The sequence below is a fragment of the Scyliorhinus canicula genome, chromosome 21, assembly GCF_902713615.1.
Source record: "Scyliorhinus canicula chromosome 21, sScyCan1.1, whole genome shotgun sequence".
NCBI lineage: Eukaryota > Metazoa > Chordata > Chondrichthyes > Carcharhiniformes > Scyliorhinidae > Scyliorhinus > Scyliorhinus canicula.
The window spans coordinates 44,203,799-44,220,398 of record NC_052166.1 but is presented as its reverse complement, the minus strand read 5'-3'; the positions used below and the strand labels follow the sequence as shown (position 1 = coordinate 44,220,398).

Genomic DNA, 16,600 nt, shown 5'->3' with positions numbered 1-16,600 from the left:
CTGAATCAGGAATTAATCCAGTCCCTTTTGATTTTGTCAATATATACTGCGCTAGCTGACCATTAGTCTGTGCTGTAAGCATGAAGTCTGAAATCACTTTTTTTTTTTACTTAGAAAATATGCTGTGAACCTCAGGGGGTGATTTTATTTTATTCAGAGTTGCGCTTATTATTTCTGCCTACACAGTCTATTGGCACAGATGTCACTGCCCGGTGTACTATCATTAATGCACGGATGGCATCGCATGCTGAAGATCAACAATTGTGACTGTGTTGCTATAGATTTATTGAAGATTAATTTGTGTTGATTACAAGAAATAATAAGACCAATGGGAAATCATACATAATATGTGGTCTATGTATGTTGCTGCCTATAGTTAAACTGCATTATACAGTCAGTGATTTATGCACATCCCATTGACGGCATTGTTTAAATACCAAGTTAGTTTAGATGGCATTTTGTTTGATTCATTTTGTAATAATTTTTCAGCAACATTTTAAAAACTCAAATAATTTGAATTAATGTATTTTTTACTGACTTCCTTACATTTTATTGCAGCACTAGAGTCCATCAGAAAAGGATGCTTAACACCACTCCTTTTGCCTTTTTCAGTCACATAATGACTATCATTAAAGGAGATGATCTTTTTGCATATAGCACCAGCCTCTGCAGAGTGGTTCACTCTCCATCCGAAGGGTGAGCAGCAACAGATTCACCTTCGGCGAGCATATAGAATTGGACAGTGGACTGACAAATAGTGTGTGATCTTCCATACCAGGAAGATCGTCAATAATAATGTCAAAAAAGGTTAGATGTGATATTGCCCAAGTACCTCTTGATTGTAGATATTCTCTTCAATCACTAACATCTAGCACCTTAGCTTGGTAATCATGCCTGAGCTCTGTTGGGACAAATAGGAGATGAAGACAGCTATAATCCTTAGTCAGCCGCATCAATCTTTTCCATACCCTGTTTGGCAGGCTGTTGAAGAGAATACATTTCTTGTTCCAAGACTTTGTACTCTCCAAAAATATCAAAGACTTTTAACAGATGCGGGTAGTATGCTCCATGCAAGAATCCATTCTCAATAGTACAACAGAGACAAAGTCAAATCGTTAGTCCTCTTTAAGATATGATCAGGAATCCTGGGTTCTGAAATAAGATTTCCATCTTCGAAGCAGGGAAACAAAACGTATAAAAGCTACGTGTTAACATTCTGTAACAATACAAAATATCGAGAAACAATAAATCTTTTGCATGTAACTTCCACTCTCCCTGAAACTCTTCCAGATATATTGGTTCTCAGTAACAGTAACTTGCTGAAATTCAGTAGCTGAGTTAAATATCATTCATCTGTTGAACGATGGTATTCAAGTAAGTACACAAGAAATAGAAAGTAGGCGCTTCAAGCTTGCTCCACCATTCAATAAGATCATAGTCGATCCTCTACTTCAACTTACCTACCCACACTATTCTCATACCCCATTGATTCCCTCAGATTTCAAATATTTGTTAATCTCTGACTTCAAAATGCTCAACAATTGAGCATTCACAGTTTTCCTGGGTAAGGAATTTCAGATATTCACAACCCTCTTCACCTTACTCTTAAATGGTCAACCTCTTATTCTCAGACTGTGATCTCTAGTTCTAGACTGTTTAGCCAGGGAAAACATCCTCCCAACATCTATCCTATCAAACCCCTCATCCCAGAAATCTGCATGTTAACTTTCTGAAACTTGTACAACGAATGCCCAGGTCCCGAAAAATACTGGTGTTTCCCACCATTTAAGAAGTATTCTACTTTTCAATTTTGCTTCTAAAGTGGATAACTACACACTTCCCCACATTATATTCCATCTGCTGTGGTCTTACCCAGTCACTTAACCTGTGTGCCCTTTGCAGCCTCTGCATCCTCTTACTTGCTCACCTAACTTTGTATTATCAGCAAACTTCAATACGTTAAATTTAGTCCCTTTATTTTATTCATTAATGTAGATTGTAAATAGCTGAGGCCCAAATACCAAACATTGCTCCCAATCTTATGAGCCATGATTTTATGTCATAACCTCTTGTATGGCACCTCATCAAATGCTTTAAAATTAAAATGGGTGTTGTGCTATAGGAAGACTCATTCTCGCCTATTGTCGCACTAAAACAAATTCATGTAGCTTTTGAATGCTTAACAAGTGCCATGATAAAGTAGATAAGGTATTTATTGCTCGTGCAGTTGCCTTGGCTGCACTTTCGTGTGCTAATCTGCGTTGCACTAAAAACATGCATGTTTAGCAAGTAAAAGGTTTATAGCCTATGACTTTTTTAAAAAAAACCTTAATTTCATGTTTTGTCAAAAATCCGATACTTCATGCTGTGCTCTGACTTGCATTCTAAAAAGCAATGCACCTCTGGTTTTCTTTACTCTTTACCAATGCACCAGGAAACAATTAAACTTTAATTTAATTTACCTTTTAGTTCCACTTATTTGAAACATTATGGTTTTAAAGGATCACAGATAGTACCCAAATAGAACTATAAATTTTCAATTTCATGATTAAACACTTCTATCCTTTAAAACAGCATAACGTCTGACTTACTATTAGTAATAGCATAAGAGGTCCACTGGTATAAATAAACACTGGCTCTGAACTTCCTGGGACAGGAGAGGGCAGATAGTCTGGTTTTTATTCGGTGGGAGGTAGAATTTGTGGCCGAACCCATGGATAACACCAGGGAGTTTCCCTGGGAAATGTTGGGCTGGATTCTCCAATTCTGCGGCTATGTCCGCAGGATCCATCTGGTTTTACAACCAAAAAGTCGACGACACCCCCGCACCGATCCTCCTCTCGTTGGGCGTCTAGCAGCCGCAGCACGCAAAGCATTTACCTGCTGATATGCAGGCAAAATGGCCGAGTCCGTGGCCGCGCATGCGCACAGCGGCGGCCTGTGGCAGCCGCGCCGTACAACATGGCACTGGCCGCGCGTGGACCCGGCCTGCCAAATACGGCCCCCCTGTAATGCCACCCCTGGACCAGTCACCCCCCCCCCCCCCCCCCCGACGAAGCCCCCCGCCAGCAGAACAGCACATCCTCCCCCCCCCGGACTCTGACGGCGCTGGACGCAGTCCGCAGCTACCACGAGGGGTCCCCGAAAAGTAAGAGGACACTCGCCCAGTGCCATCGGGGACTCGGTCCATCGGGGGCGGAGCATCGGGGGAGGGCCTCAGGTGACATCGTGAGGTTGTCCTAACGGCATGCATCGTACTCCTTGAGTATGCCGTTTCTGAGGGGGCGGAGCATCGGAAAAAAAACACTGACATTGATTCCGGCGTAAAAATGGATTCTCTGGCCGATCGGCGATTGCGATTTCGGCGATCGGAGATTCCAACCCATTGACTTTTGAGCTAGAAGGGCTCTTCCACATTTCTTCTTCAGGCCGAAAGGTCTCAATCTTTTATTATTCTAAGCTAAATGGAAAAGGCAGCACAGTAACGCAGTTGTTAGCACTGCTGCCTCACTACGTTGAGGACCCGGGTTCGATCCTGGCCCCGGGCCACTGTCCGTGTGGAGTTTGCTCATTTTCTCGGTGTCTGCGTGGGTCTCACCCCCACAACCCAAAGATGTGCAGGGTAGGTGAATTGGCAACGCTAATTTGCCCTTAATTGGAAAAAAAAAGAATTGGGTACTGTAAATGTATTTTGAAAATTCTAAGCCAAATGGCTCTTTTTGGAGCTGAAGTCCGAAAGAACATTTTTATTTTTCCTCTTTGGCCCTTGAGTGACTTCTGGCAAAAGCAGAGATAGATGGAGCTGAGTCGAGCACCACAGATGCATCTTTTTAGGCACAAATGGCCCACTTGACTATGCAGGTGACCCTTTCATTGTTTGGAATGGCTTCTTGTGCCAAAAGCAAAGGGAGTTAGGGATTTTGCTGCAAATGATTTATTTACACCGGTAGGGTGGATCTCTCTCGGACTTTCTGGGGCCACGTTTAATATGCATTTGTCCAGCATGTTACCATCCTGTATCCCACTTCAGGAATCACACCTTTACATACATAGAGAGTGAGGTCGTAGCCCGTCACACTGATGAGGAAGGTGGAGCCAAGCAAATTAATCCAAACATATTTTTGAAAATCTTTTCAGCTCTCAACTTGCTTTTCCTGTTGGACTGCCATTTATAATTGGAAATAAGGTTGTACAACACGATAAAAACATAAAATCACAATAAAATAATTAAACTTGTACAATACCAGTTTCTGTGCTCAATGATCATACCTGTTGGGGAGAGCCAAGTCCTGAGCTTGTGCATCGCTTTAAGCTATTAGCTGGAGAGATGTAAGCTGGCAGACCATAATTTCCCACATGTACCTGTGCATGCAATTCAAGAAGTTGTAAGATTTACAGCAAGACTGGCTATCTGCAGAACACCGCCTTCTGTTTGTAGATATCACCTCTTTGAATGACAAATTGGTCTAAGTTTTGCAGTCATTGGTGAAGCAAGGGTATGCTTGCCGCTGACCTCGAACAAAGCTGCCCAGAGTGATCCTTGTAGTTTTGTTTGTGCCGATTCTGACTGCAGTTTAAATCTGGCGCCAAGTCAGTGGGATGCCTTGCCTTCTAGCAGCAGTAATGTCAGCAAGCGGGTAAATAGTCAATCAAAGTGAAGTATTCGCACACAGCAAAACAGGAAGTTAAAAACAATTAAAATCCTTCGCTTGCAATAAAAATTTTCAGACACGTTTAATTACATGGATTAAGGTAGAAACAGAAGTAAAGATGAACAAACGTTTTGAAATATAAAAACGCTCACTTTTTAAAAAATGTATAATTAGCTACCACTATGGAGGGATTTGATATTATTGGGTGCCCGACACTTACCACTTACTGTACCATAACAGCAAAGTTTATTTTTATTTCCATTATCCATTGCATCATCCATTGTCAGCCTTCCCACAGCATCCAATTGTTTTGCCCCTGTCCTGCTGAACAGCATTCTGGTCTGCCTCTGGGGTTAACCTTCTCTCCAACCTTTGTTTCTTTTCCATTGACCTTGCAATTGGGTCTTCCACCACCAGCTTGATTTACTCACCTGAATATTTATAAACAACGCCATCACCCGTATTTACATGAAAAAAACAGGTCTACCTTTCCACAACTTGATCTCCAAAAAAGTCTGCTGTCAGACTGCCTGTCGTATTTGAGCTAAATTTTTCCCCTGGTTGTTGATCGACTGAAGCCCTTATTTGGGTGTTGCCAGGGAAATCTAAATTTCCATCACTTCCATATTCCCTCCTTCATTAATTCGAGCTAACCTTCAATCCCCACATTCGATCCATCAGCAAGATAATTTTGTTGTGCCTTTGCAACGTTGCCCTCCTCTGCCCATAACTCATTCTCCTTGTTGCCAAAACGCATCCTACCAATGCTTTTTGGTTTCATTACCTCTAATAAAAATAAGTACAGACACAATTGGTTGAAGATCCTCCTTTTGTTTCCCACATTCTCCAATAGCCTCCTTGACAACCTCCTGAGCTACACCCTAAGAAAACTCCCACTTGGGCAAAATCTTGCTGCCTGCATCCTGTTCTGCGCTGATTTCTGTTTGTTTAAGAGGTTGTTTCTCATCAATTTGCATTGGTAATCTGTATCCTGTGCATTAAACTCAAAGTCACTTCATTGTCTCATTGCGCCTATTCCCACAACCTTTTGCAGCCTTAATACCATCCTACGCCTGTTAATGCTGTGACACCTATTTATCCTGTTCTCCCCCACCAGTGATGATGGAACCTTCACCTACCTTGACTCCATTCGCACCTTTATGAACCCTTTCGCATTGCTACCTCGTTCCCCCTCTTTGAAAGCCATCTTAAAGCTAGCAACTACATTTTCAGTCTCTTCTGATATTCTCACTGCTGCTGCCTGTTTCATTCTATAAAAATGTCTTGGGACATTTTGTGTTAAAGTGGTTAGATAAACAATGATGTGGCGATGCCGGTGTTGGACTGTGGTGAGCAGAGTAAGAAGTCTTACAACACCAGGTTAAAGTCCAACATGTTCGTTTCAAACGCTAGCTTTCGGAGCACTGCTCCTTCCCCTGGTGAATGAACCCTCATCTGAGGAAGGAGCAGTGCTCCGAAAGCTAGTGTTTGAAATGAACATGTTGGACTTTAACCTGGTGTTGTAAGACTTCTTACTAGATAAACAATGACAATGAATATAATATTTCTGAAAAATAAGTTAAAATTAAAAACATTGGACGCGATTCAGAGGCCTCGCCGCGCCCAACCTGGTGTCGGGATGAGGCCGTTGAATCTCGCAAGAGGTCGGATTCAGCCGGCACCAGGGACTCGATGGCTGTGCCTGGGGGACCTCGCCAGAGGCTGTTTAGTAATGGTCTTCCAGGCCATTGGGAATCTCCGGATGGCCGGGGACAGGGCAGGGTAACACCTTGGCACTTGGGCTGGCACTCTGGATTGACACTGTCAAGGAACGGGCCTGGGACGGTCTTACTAGGTAGAGGAGGGTGAGAGGGATTTCCAGGGGGCCTCCCCAAGGTTTATGGGGATGAGGTTGTGTTATAACCTGCCTGCTTATCATTGGCTGAGGACTAATGGCAATCCCACAATCCTGTGGGAGTATGAGCTTCCCCAATGAGGGGGGGGCAGAGAAATCATTAGCAGACTCCCTGCATAAATAAAGCTGGCCAGTTTGGAACCAGCAGAGAGAGATGAGTTAGCTACAAGGGAAGTTGCTGCTGTTGTGTATATATATGTTGTTGTAAATAAATGTTATTCCTTTGTATCCTGAAGACTCATACTGGATTCTTCATGGCCCTCATAAAACTGGCGACGAGGGTTAAAGTGAATAGCTGTCTACACTGCTGAAGCCACCTCCCTGGATTTTTGTTGCATACAGGTTGGAAGTTGTTTTCTATCACACCATGCCTCTGTATGGACGTTTGGATGCTGCGCTGGAAAGCTGGAACCAGTACGCACGACGGATGCGTTACTATTTCCGGGCAAACAATATCACCGAAAACGAGCGCCAGGTGGTCATATTGCTCACCACCTTCGGCCCGCATATGTTTGGGGTGATTGGGAGCTTTACGTACCCAGCTGCGGCGGACACCAAAATGTTTGATGAACTTGTGAACTTAGTGGGGCAACATTTTAACCCAACCCCATCCACGATAGTCCAACGTTACCAGTTTAATACCGCTGAAAGGACCCCAGGAGAATCCCTTGCCGACTTTCTATCCAGGCTGCACAGGATTGCGGAGTACTGTGACTATGGTGAGACCTTATCAGAAATGTTACGCGACCGTTTGGTTTGCGGTATTAACAATGCGGCCACCCAGAGAAAGTTGTTAGCCGAGCCAACGTTGACTTTTCAGCCGGCCATTCAAATAGTATTGTCCCGAGAGAGCGCAGAACGAGGAGTGCAGGAGCTACAGGGAATGGAGGTGCGTGCCTTGGAGCGCAACCCCTTCCATCCGAAAGCGTCCCCCTGCGGTACCTTGGGCGAGCCGACGTCCGGATTGACGCCAGTGGCCGTCAGACATTCCTCCCTGAAGGGAGCCTTCTCCAGAACCAATGGATGAGGAGCCATGTCTGTGTCAGACTTGTAGGCGCCGACCCCGTCGCGGATGCCGGTCCTGGGGGCGCCAGAGGCGCCGTCGTTCCGACCGAAACTGGGTCCAGCCCAGGGTCCGTACCTTTCATTTGGATGAACCTGCGGCGATTACTCCTGAGGACGTGGAGACGGAGGACGACTGCCTGCAGCTGCATTGTGTGGCAGCTCCCCGTGTGGCCCCCATTAAAGTGACAGTACGGGTCAATGGTTGCCCACTTGAGATGGAGTTGGACACTGGCGCAGCTGTCTCCATGATTGCCCAGAGGACATTCGACCGCATCAAGCAGGGTATACAGACCCTTACATTAACTGACACACAGGCCAGGTTGGCCACCTATACGGGGGAACCATTGGAATTTGCAGGAACTATGATGACCTCTGTTGTTTATGGACGCCAGGAGGGGCGTTTCCCACTTATCGTGGTGCGCGGCCATGGGCCCAGCCTGTTGGGTCGGGACTGGTTGCGCCATTTGCGGTTGCAGTGGCAGCACATCCTCCAAACAGTTTCTGGAGGGTTGACTGAGGGGCTAGGACGATACCCAGATGTATTCCAGCCCGGTTTGGGGAAAATAAAAGGGGCTGTAACCCGTATCCAAGTCGAACCAGGAGCCACGCCGTGCTATTTCCGGGCGCAACCGGTGCCTTACGCCTTGCTCGAGAAGGTAGAAGGGGAGCTCACTCGTTTGGAGACTTTGGCTATCATCAGGACCGTCCGTTTCGCTGACTGGGCAGCACCAATTGTACCTGTAATGAAGCCAGATGCCATAGTTCGCTTGTGCGGCGACTATAAACTTACAGTGAATACGGCTTCCCGACTCGACCGATACCCAATGCCTCACACAGAGGATCTCTACGCGAAGCTTGCAGGCATGACTCTCGTTCACAAAATTAGATGAGTCACGCCTACCTGCAGTTGGAGCTGGACCCTGCCTCCCGGCCACATGTAACGATTAATACACACCGGGGCCTGTATGAATATACACGTTTGCCCTTTGGAGTATCCTCTGCCTGCGCTATTTTTCAACGCGTTATGGAGGGCATTTTGAGAGTTTTACCGCGTGTTGCTGTCTACATGGATGACGTTTTGATCACAGGGACGTCGGAGCAGGAACATCTGGAAAATTTGGAGGCTGGAGTTTGTTTACGTCGCACAAAGTGCGTTTTTCAGGCGAAGGAAGTAGTCTACCTGGGTTATCGGGTGGACCGCGAAGGTTTGCACCCCGTCGCAGAGAAGGTGCGCACGATTCAACAGGCCCCCGCCCCGACTGACACTTTGCATCTCCGTTTATTTCTCGGCCTCGTAAACTATTACGGAAAGTTCCTCCCCAATCTAGCAACTACGCCGGCCCCGTTCCACCTTCAGCTAAAGAAGAATCACACCTGGGTTTGGGGTCAGCCGCAAGAAACCGCTTTCCGGTGGGTAAAACAACAATTGTCGTCGTCTGGGTTACTAACCCACTATGATCCTGGAAAGCCTATTGCTCATCACATATGATGCATCCCCGTATGGTATTGGGGCCATCCTGTCCCACAAGATGGAGAACGGGGCCGAGCGGCCGATAGCTTCCGCCTCCCGCACACTGACTGCAGCGGAAAAAAAGTACGCGCAGATCGAAAAGGAGGGCCTGTCAGTGGTCTTTCCGGTGAAACGTTTCCACCAATACGTATATGGCCGTTACTTCACTATCGTGACTGATCATAAGCCTCTCCTGGGACTTTTCAGAGAGGATAAGCCAATACCGCCCATTGCTACCGCACGGATCCAGCGCTGGGCTTTGTTGCTCGCTGCATACGAGTATTCTCTGGAGCACAAACCAGGAACCCAGATAGGGAATGCCGACGCACTGAGCCAATTGCCTTTATCGATCAGCCCTATGTCGACCCCCACGACCGGTGAAGTGGTTGCAACCCTAAATTTTATGGACACCTTGCCTGTCACGGCATCACAGATCCGTGAGTGGACCCAGACGGAGCCAGTCCTGTCAAAGGTTCGGCACATAGTCCTGTATGGAGGGCCGCATAGACAGCTCCCAGGCGAGTTGCGGGCATTTTCCTCCAAGCTGTCCAAATTCAGAGTGGAAGACGGCATCCTTTTGTGGGGGACGCCTGTGATTGGCCCAGAAAAGGGACAGGAGCTGATACTGAGAGACTTGCACAATGGGCATCCAGGTGTGATCAAAATGAAAATGTTGACCCGGAGTTATGTCTGGTGGCCAGGCCTTGACACCGACATTGAGAAGGTGGCCCAAAACTGCTCCATTTGCCAGGAGCATCAGAAGCTTCTGCCTGCCGCGCCCCTGCATCACTGGGAATGGCCAGGGCGGCCTTGGGCGTGCTTGCATGCGGATTTCGCCGGCCCTTTTCAAGGATCCATGTTCCTGCTATTAATCGACGCCCAGTCTAAATGGCTAGAGGTGCATAAGATGGGAAGCACACCGTCCTGCGCAACAATCGAGAAGATGCGTTTGTCTTTCAGTACGCATGGCCTCCCCAAGGTGCTGGTCACGGACAATGGCACTCCGTTCACAAGTGAGGAGTTTGCGAGGTTCATGAAGATGAACGGCATGCGCCACATCCGCACTGCCCCTTAGGCATTTAGCTGCAAGGGAAGTTGCTGCTGTTTTATTTATATGTTATTGTAAATAAATGTTATTCCTTTGTATCCTGAAGACTCGTGCTGGATTCTTCGTGGCCCTCACAAAAGGTTGAAAATGGCGCCCGGATCTACAAGGAGCCTTTCCTGCTGGCGATTCGGAAAAAAACACTGGTGTGGCCTCAGCGGAGAGAATCTCCTCAAGGCCAAAAATAACGGCAAAGTGCTGTTGAATAGCGAGATGTTTCCACTGAATCGCGCCCATTTAATTCAGTATATTTTTGTAACACTGTTGCTGAGAGAGATGGGAAGATGCAAATTGATTTATACTTTCAGAATTTCTATATTGTAGCCAGTTCCTCAGCAAAGACATTACATATTGTGACACGTTTTTCATGTAATTTTGAGGGGGCAATTTTAGTGGTAATGAAAATAATATTTTTCAGGAACTAATAAAAATACCACTACTTCACTGTCTCTTGGGTGATCTCTCACAAAACTCTTTCCATGCACGTCGTCACCCCTCCACCCAACAACAGTACAATAATCGTGGGCTCAATGAGCAAATGAAAAGCTTTACAATCAGCATCAATACCTAAAAAAAATTGCAATTGTATAGCTCCTTTCCTGACTTCAGGATATTATAAAGCACTTCATAGTATGGTCACGGGAATGAAATAGGAAACATGGAAACCAAATTGCGCACAACAAAATCCCTCAAGCAGCAATGTAATAAATGAACAGATCGTCTGTTTTTTAAAAATGTGTTTGTTGATGGATGGAAATCTTGGCCAGCACATCGATAAAACACCCTGGTTCTTCTTCAAATAGTGTTATGGGATATCTTGCGTCCACCTGAGAGGGCAGATGGGGCCTCAGTTTAACATATCTGAAAAGTGGCACTCCCAACAGTGCACCACTCCCTCAGAACTGAACTGAAATGCGAGTGTTAATTGTCTACTCCAATCTCGGGAGTGGAGTTTAAGAGTGCAACCTTTGAGCCAAATCTGATATTTAACTTACCAGGTATATTTGGATGTGTGTGTGACATTGTGATGCTAGCAGAGATCTTTAAAATATTTGCAATCAGATGAGTATCTTCACTTTGAATTTCCGGTTATTCTTTCATCAAATATTAACAGAATCAACATTTCTCACTCTGAAAAAGGCTACATAAATTGTCCATGTTTAAAAACAGACCTAGGAATATAAAAGGAAAATTTGTCAAAGATCCAGCCTTGCGACTTGATTATAGTTTTAAAAGTCTGAACTATTGAGAATACGAAAGTCTAATTTGGAACTTTTTTCCTGAATTGAGAAGCCAATAAATACACTAAGGGCAGCTCTTGTTTTTTTTATCAAGTTAAACATTTATTTCCAAAGAACTTATAATGTGTTGTTATACAAAAGTATATTTACAATGAAAATATATTATTTGCAGCCATTAAAATGAATTTTCCAGACAGGTAAAAATACAGACAACAATTGAGCTTTATTATCGACACCTAGAAGATGTTCATTATCCAAAGTTTAATTTAGGGTGCACCTCTACATTCTGGGCCTGATTGAAATCTGGCTCACAGGAGGCAATCCCTCATTGAAGTAGCTCGGTCTTGCTATATATTTCACTGTTGTCTTTGCTTGAACTCGGGTGGCCAGCTTCTCATTTTATTTAGTGATTAAAAAGTTTTGGCACTTTCTCTTAGTAGAGAGAATAGCATTAAAAATATTTGCACTAAAAAAATACAAAAAATAGAGGATCACATGGCAAAGATATTTAAATATGTGTGTATTTAGTTTTTCATTGATTCCTGATCGTTTCTGAAACCTCATTTAGCACTCTCTTTGTGTCAGATCTTTCTGAGCATTATTTACTCTTGCTTATTTTACACTCCATATCAGCAGAACAGGAAAATGTTCTGGTAGTAAATTCCTCAACTGGTAGGAAGATAGTCATAGTGTTTTTTTTTGATGATTGATATATTTCTATTCCCTATTGAGGATATGAATGAATAATGTATTGGTTTTGAGATAGGACATAAATTAGTCAGTTTCATTTTTGAAGGAATATTTCAGTCTTGACTTGTACCTGTCCTTCATTGCTACATATTGAAATTGTGTACGAAAACTCAGTATATTACCATAAGCTGTTCCACGTTAACCCAGCAGCTTTGACAGCCTGACATAACCTATTTTGTCATTGACTGTGTAAATCTGACATGTTAGTTCATTTTTTGTTTTTTCCTTCGGCAAAAGTTTGCTAATGGCAAAATATGTTTGGAGTACCAAGTCAGGCCTTTATTTTTTTTCCATAGATTTCTAATGCACAATCTCTTATTTTTTAAAAGCATGCAATCATTTTAGATTGTTCCAAATAACAATCTTCTGTTTTTCTTTCCCCCTCCCCCCCCCCCCCCCCCCCCCCAGAAGAATTGAAATATGTTGTGCTGAATATTCGCCATGTAGGCTAACGTAAATGATGAGCTTCCCACCTGACCTAAAACTGTTGGCCAATTGGGGAAATTCAGAAAATAATGAGGAATGACTGTACATACAACTGTTATGTTTGTAATATAGTTTTAAGAAATAGTCTTCTGCACCACTGTCAGGAAAATAAATCATGACCGATTCAGGAGTTCCTTCCACTGCCCACCCCAAAATACAAGCTTGTAGTTCAATACGGTCTTTGGCTGCAACTGAGATTCGTAAATTCGGAACTGCTTTCTTTTTATTTGAATGCTTTGGCTGGGATTCTTCGGTATCCGGCGGGGTGGGCTATACCGGCGCCAAAGAGTGGCCGGATCCCCCCCCCCCCCCCCCCGAGGACTCCACAGGCTGCCAGAGCCAGGTCCCGCCAGTCCGGACCCCTGTTCTAATCCACACTGGCGGGACTGGCCGAGGCCGCTCAGCCCATTGGGGACCGGAGAATCGCCGGGGGGGGGGGCACTGCCAACGGCCCCTGACCGGCGCGGCACGTTCTCCGCCCCCGCCACAAAACCGGCGCCGGAGAATTTGGCAGCCATGTCAGAGCGGCAGGGTAGGATTCACACCACCCCCCTGTTGATTCTCGGACCCGGAGGGGGGGTGTCGGCGAATCCCGCCCATAATGTCTGTTGTGCAGTTGAATTTCAAGGTGAACACTGATTCCTAAAGTACCGTAAAAATATAACATAAATGTTCTCATCTTAATATTCAGATATGATTGATATTGTTACGTGCAGGACAGTGTATATGTCACTTACTTTGTTAAGAACATATAATGCCTTTGATTCTGACTCATCATCTCTCTTACTGACTATCTTTGCCTGACTGACATCTAGTGGTCACTGTTAAATTACAACTCAGAACCTTACCAGTTCACGATTAGAGATGTTCTACAGTTGTCTCATTTTAACTGACGACATTGTAATGCAAGTCGTAAGGTAATGTATCATTTCATTTTCCGCCACAAAAAATGAACCAGAACTCTTTCGCTGATTTGGAGCAAACAGTGGACTTCCTTTAGGTCACCTTGGAGGGTACTTTGTGTTTCTGTTTTCAATAGGCATCCATGGTTTTCTCAAGATGTTAGTCATGAATCACTCCATTGAGGTCCTTGGATAAACTAAAATTAGGCTAGAATCTTAGGGATAACTCAGTTTCTGAGTTTAGATTAGATTAATTAATCTTGAGATTAGTTCTTGTGTGTTCTGATTTATTCAAATGACCTTATCTTAAATTTGGTTTTCTAATAATCTTTACTGTTACAAGCAGGCTTGCATTAGCACTGCAATGAAGTTACTGTGAAAACCCCCTAGTCGCCACATTTCGGAGCCTGTTCAGGTACACAGAGGGAGAATTCAGAATATCAGATTAAAACAGCATGTCTTTCAGGATCAATGGGCGGAAACCAGAGCACCCGGAAGAAACTCACGCAGACACGGGAAGAACATACAGACTCTGCACAATTAGTGACCCAGCCAGGATTCAAACCTGTGACCCTGTGCTTTGAAGCCACAGTGCTAACCACTGCGCTACCTGCTGCCATTGGCAATGTGTGTTTGTGCACCTTTTTAATTTGAGCACATCATTTAATGCAGTGTGCTATTGTATTATCGAGATTCCAGCCCCAGTTCCAGTGCAGATAGTATCTTTAAAGTTACAGCTGTTGGCTGTGTCTAGCATTTAGCTTAACACTCCCAAATAATTAGCAATAGGCGGAGAGCACGGGTGGGAATTTTGGCTGAAGAAATGGTCAGCCCAATGGCTCTTCACTGGGTTAGCAATACTATATCTAGTTCAAACCTCAAATGACGTCAAACTGCCTACTGGAGGGAGGTGTTCCCACAGCCCCAAGATTCAGTCTGTTGTAGGTTTGTATCAAGACTTGTCTCCCTAATTGCACTGCCGTCACTTTTCATCAACACAAATGCTGTACTACAACATTATCAGTCTGATGGATAGAGCCAGAGTTTATCTTCAGTATGTCAGCAGAGTCCAAATTGGATACATTATATAATGAAGAGACCTTTCTTTGTGTTAAGAGCGAAACACATCGCTACATTTGTGCCTGAATCAAGCTACTGAGAAATCTATCACACAATTTTGATTTGCCTGTTAAGAGTAGACATTCTCTCCATCTCGGGCGCACCCCATTGACTGAAGTCTGCTGTGTTGATGTGGAGGTTTGCAGAGCCTATGTTTGGGAACCCCAAGGTTCCCTTGTCGATATAATTTAGCCACTCAAGTCTGTTCTAACCTTCAATGAGATCACTGCTGATCTGTGACCAAATGCCTTGCTCCTTAACCCCTTGGTTAGCAAAATCTGTCCATCTCAGATTTAAAATTAACAATTTGATCCAGCAGCCGCTGGCATTTGTGGGAGAGAGATCCAAACCACTCTTTGCATGGAGAAATGTTTCTGAATATGACTTCTGAAAAGCCTTCCCCTAATTTTTAGGCTGTTTTCCTTAGTCCTAGTCTACACAACCAGTGGGAATAGTTTCTCTCTATCTACTCAATAAATTTCCCTCAATATCTTGAAAACTTTGAATGAATGATCCCTTTAATTTTCTAAATTCCAATGAATAGAACCCTACATTGTTTAATCTGTCATCATAATTTAATCTTTAGAGTCTAGGTATCTTTCTGATATATCTACACTGCACTCCCTCCAAGGCCAGTTGTTCTTCCTCTTGCCCAGAACTGAACACTATGCTCCTATTGTGGTCTAAACAGGGCCTTGTATAGATGTGGCATGGCTTCAAACTAAATCGTCTGGTCCTCTTGATTCAAAAGCCAGCATTCTTGTTAGCCTTTGTGGGGGAAAAAGGGAGGCTTATGGCAGATATCGAGGGTTCAAAACAGCAGAACCGCTAGAGGCATGTATAATGTGTCATGGGAGTGTCCCTTTAAGAAAAGTCTTATCACAAGGCTTCAGTGATGTCATTGTGTGGGTGGAGCTGAGCTATGGCTCTGAGTTTTACTTTTGTTTTCGGTTTTGACTGCTGTGGACTCAAAGAGAAAAGTATTTTCTCTGTCTTTCTCTGTTTTTATTTATTTATTTTTTTTAAAACTGTTGCAGTAAAAAATCACCTTGGTAGTGGCCTTAGAGGTATAACTGTTTTCTGGAGGGAAGTCAAATCTGCTGGTTGAAAAGTGGAACAGAGTTTCAGTAACAACATTATTAGTCAAATGAGAAACAGTGTTCTGGGCCACGCCTTTGAAAAGGGGTTTATAGTTTTAATTCGATTTTGTTATTGAATTGGAACAGTTAAGGGGGAATTCATTAAGGGTTATACGTAGATTACTATATCTGTGTGGGGTCTTTATGTTTGTAATTGATAACATTTCTTGCTGAGTGTGTTTATACAAATGTTAACTACATTCTTAGAATAAAGCTTTTTTTAAATTAGAAGTGCCTAAGAAGTATGTTGAATAATACCTGCAAGGAAGGCTCTTGTGCTCATCCTAGCCAAAGTCAACATATAGGTTGTAGGTCAGAGGGACTCCATAATACACTGGAGTTTTTAAACTCTGGCCCATAGCAAATGTGCAAGAGGGAACTTATAAAGGAGATCAAAGCAAAAAGGGGACATGAAAGGATAACGGCAGGTAAAATAAAGGAAAATCCTAAGTTTTATAAGTATATTGAGGGTGAAAGAATAACTAGGGAAAGAGTAGGGCCCATTAATGACCACAGTGGTAATTTGTGTGTTGAGCCGGAAGACATAGGTAGGGTTCTAAATGAATACTTTTTGTCAGTATTCGCTGGTGAAAGCTCAAGTGTGGGTATAGAAATCAGGTAAAAGCACTGTGATAAAATTAAAGAGATTAACGTGGACAGAGAAGAGCTTCTGAGGGGTCTTTCATGCTTAAAAGTAGTTAGACCTCCAGGACCAG

The 16,600-nt window shown here is 44.0% G+C and overlaps 1 protein-coding gene across 8 annotated transcripts in view; it reads left to right on the top strand.

Annotated features, from left to right (window-relative positions):
* The window catches only part of LOC119955553 (DENN domain-containing protein 1A-like), a 641,178-nt gene that overhangs the window by 466,114 nt on the left and 158,464 nt on the right, over window positions 1-16,600 (top strand). The window lies entirely within an intron of this gene.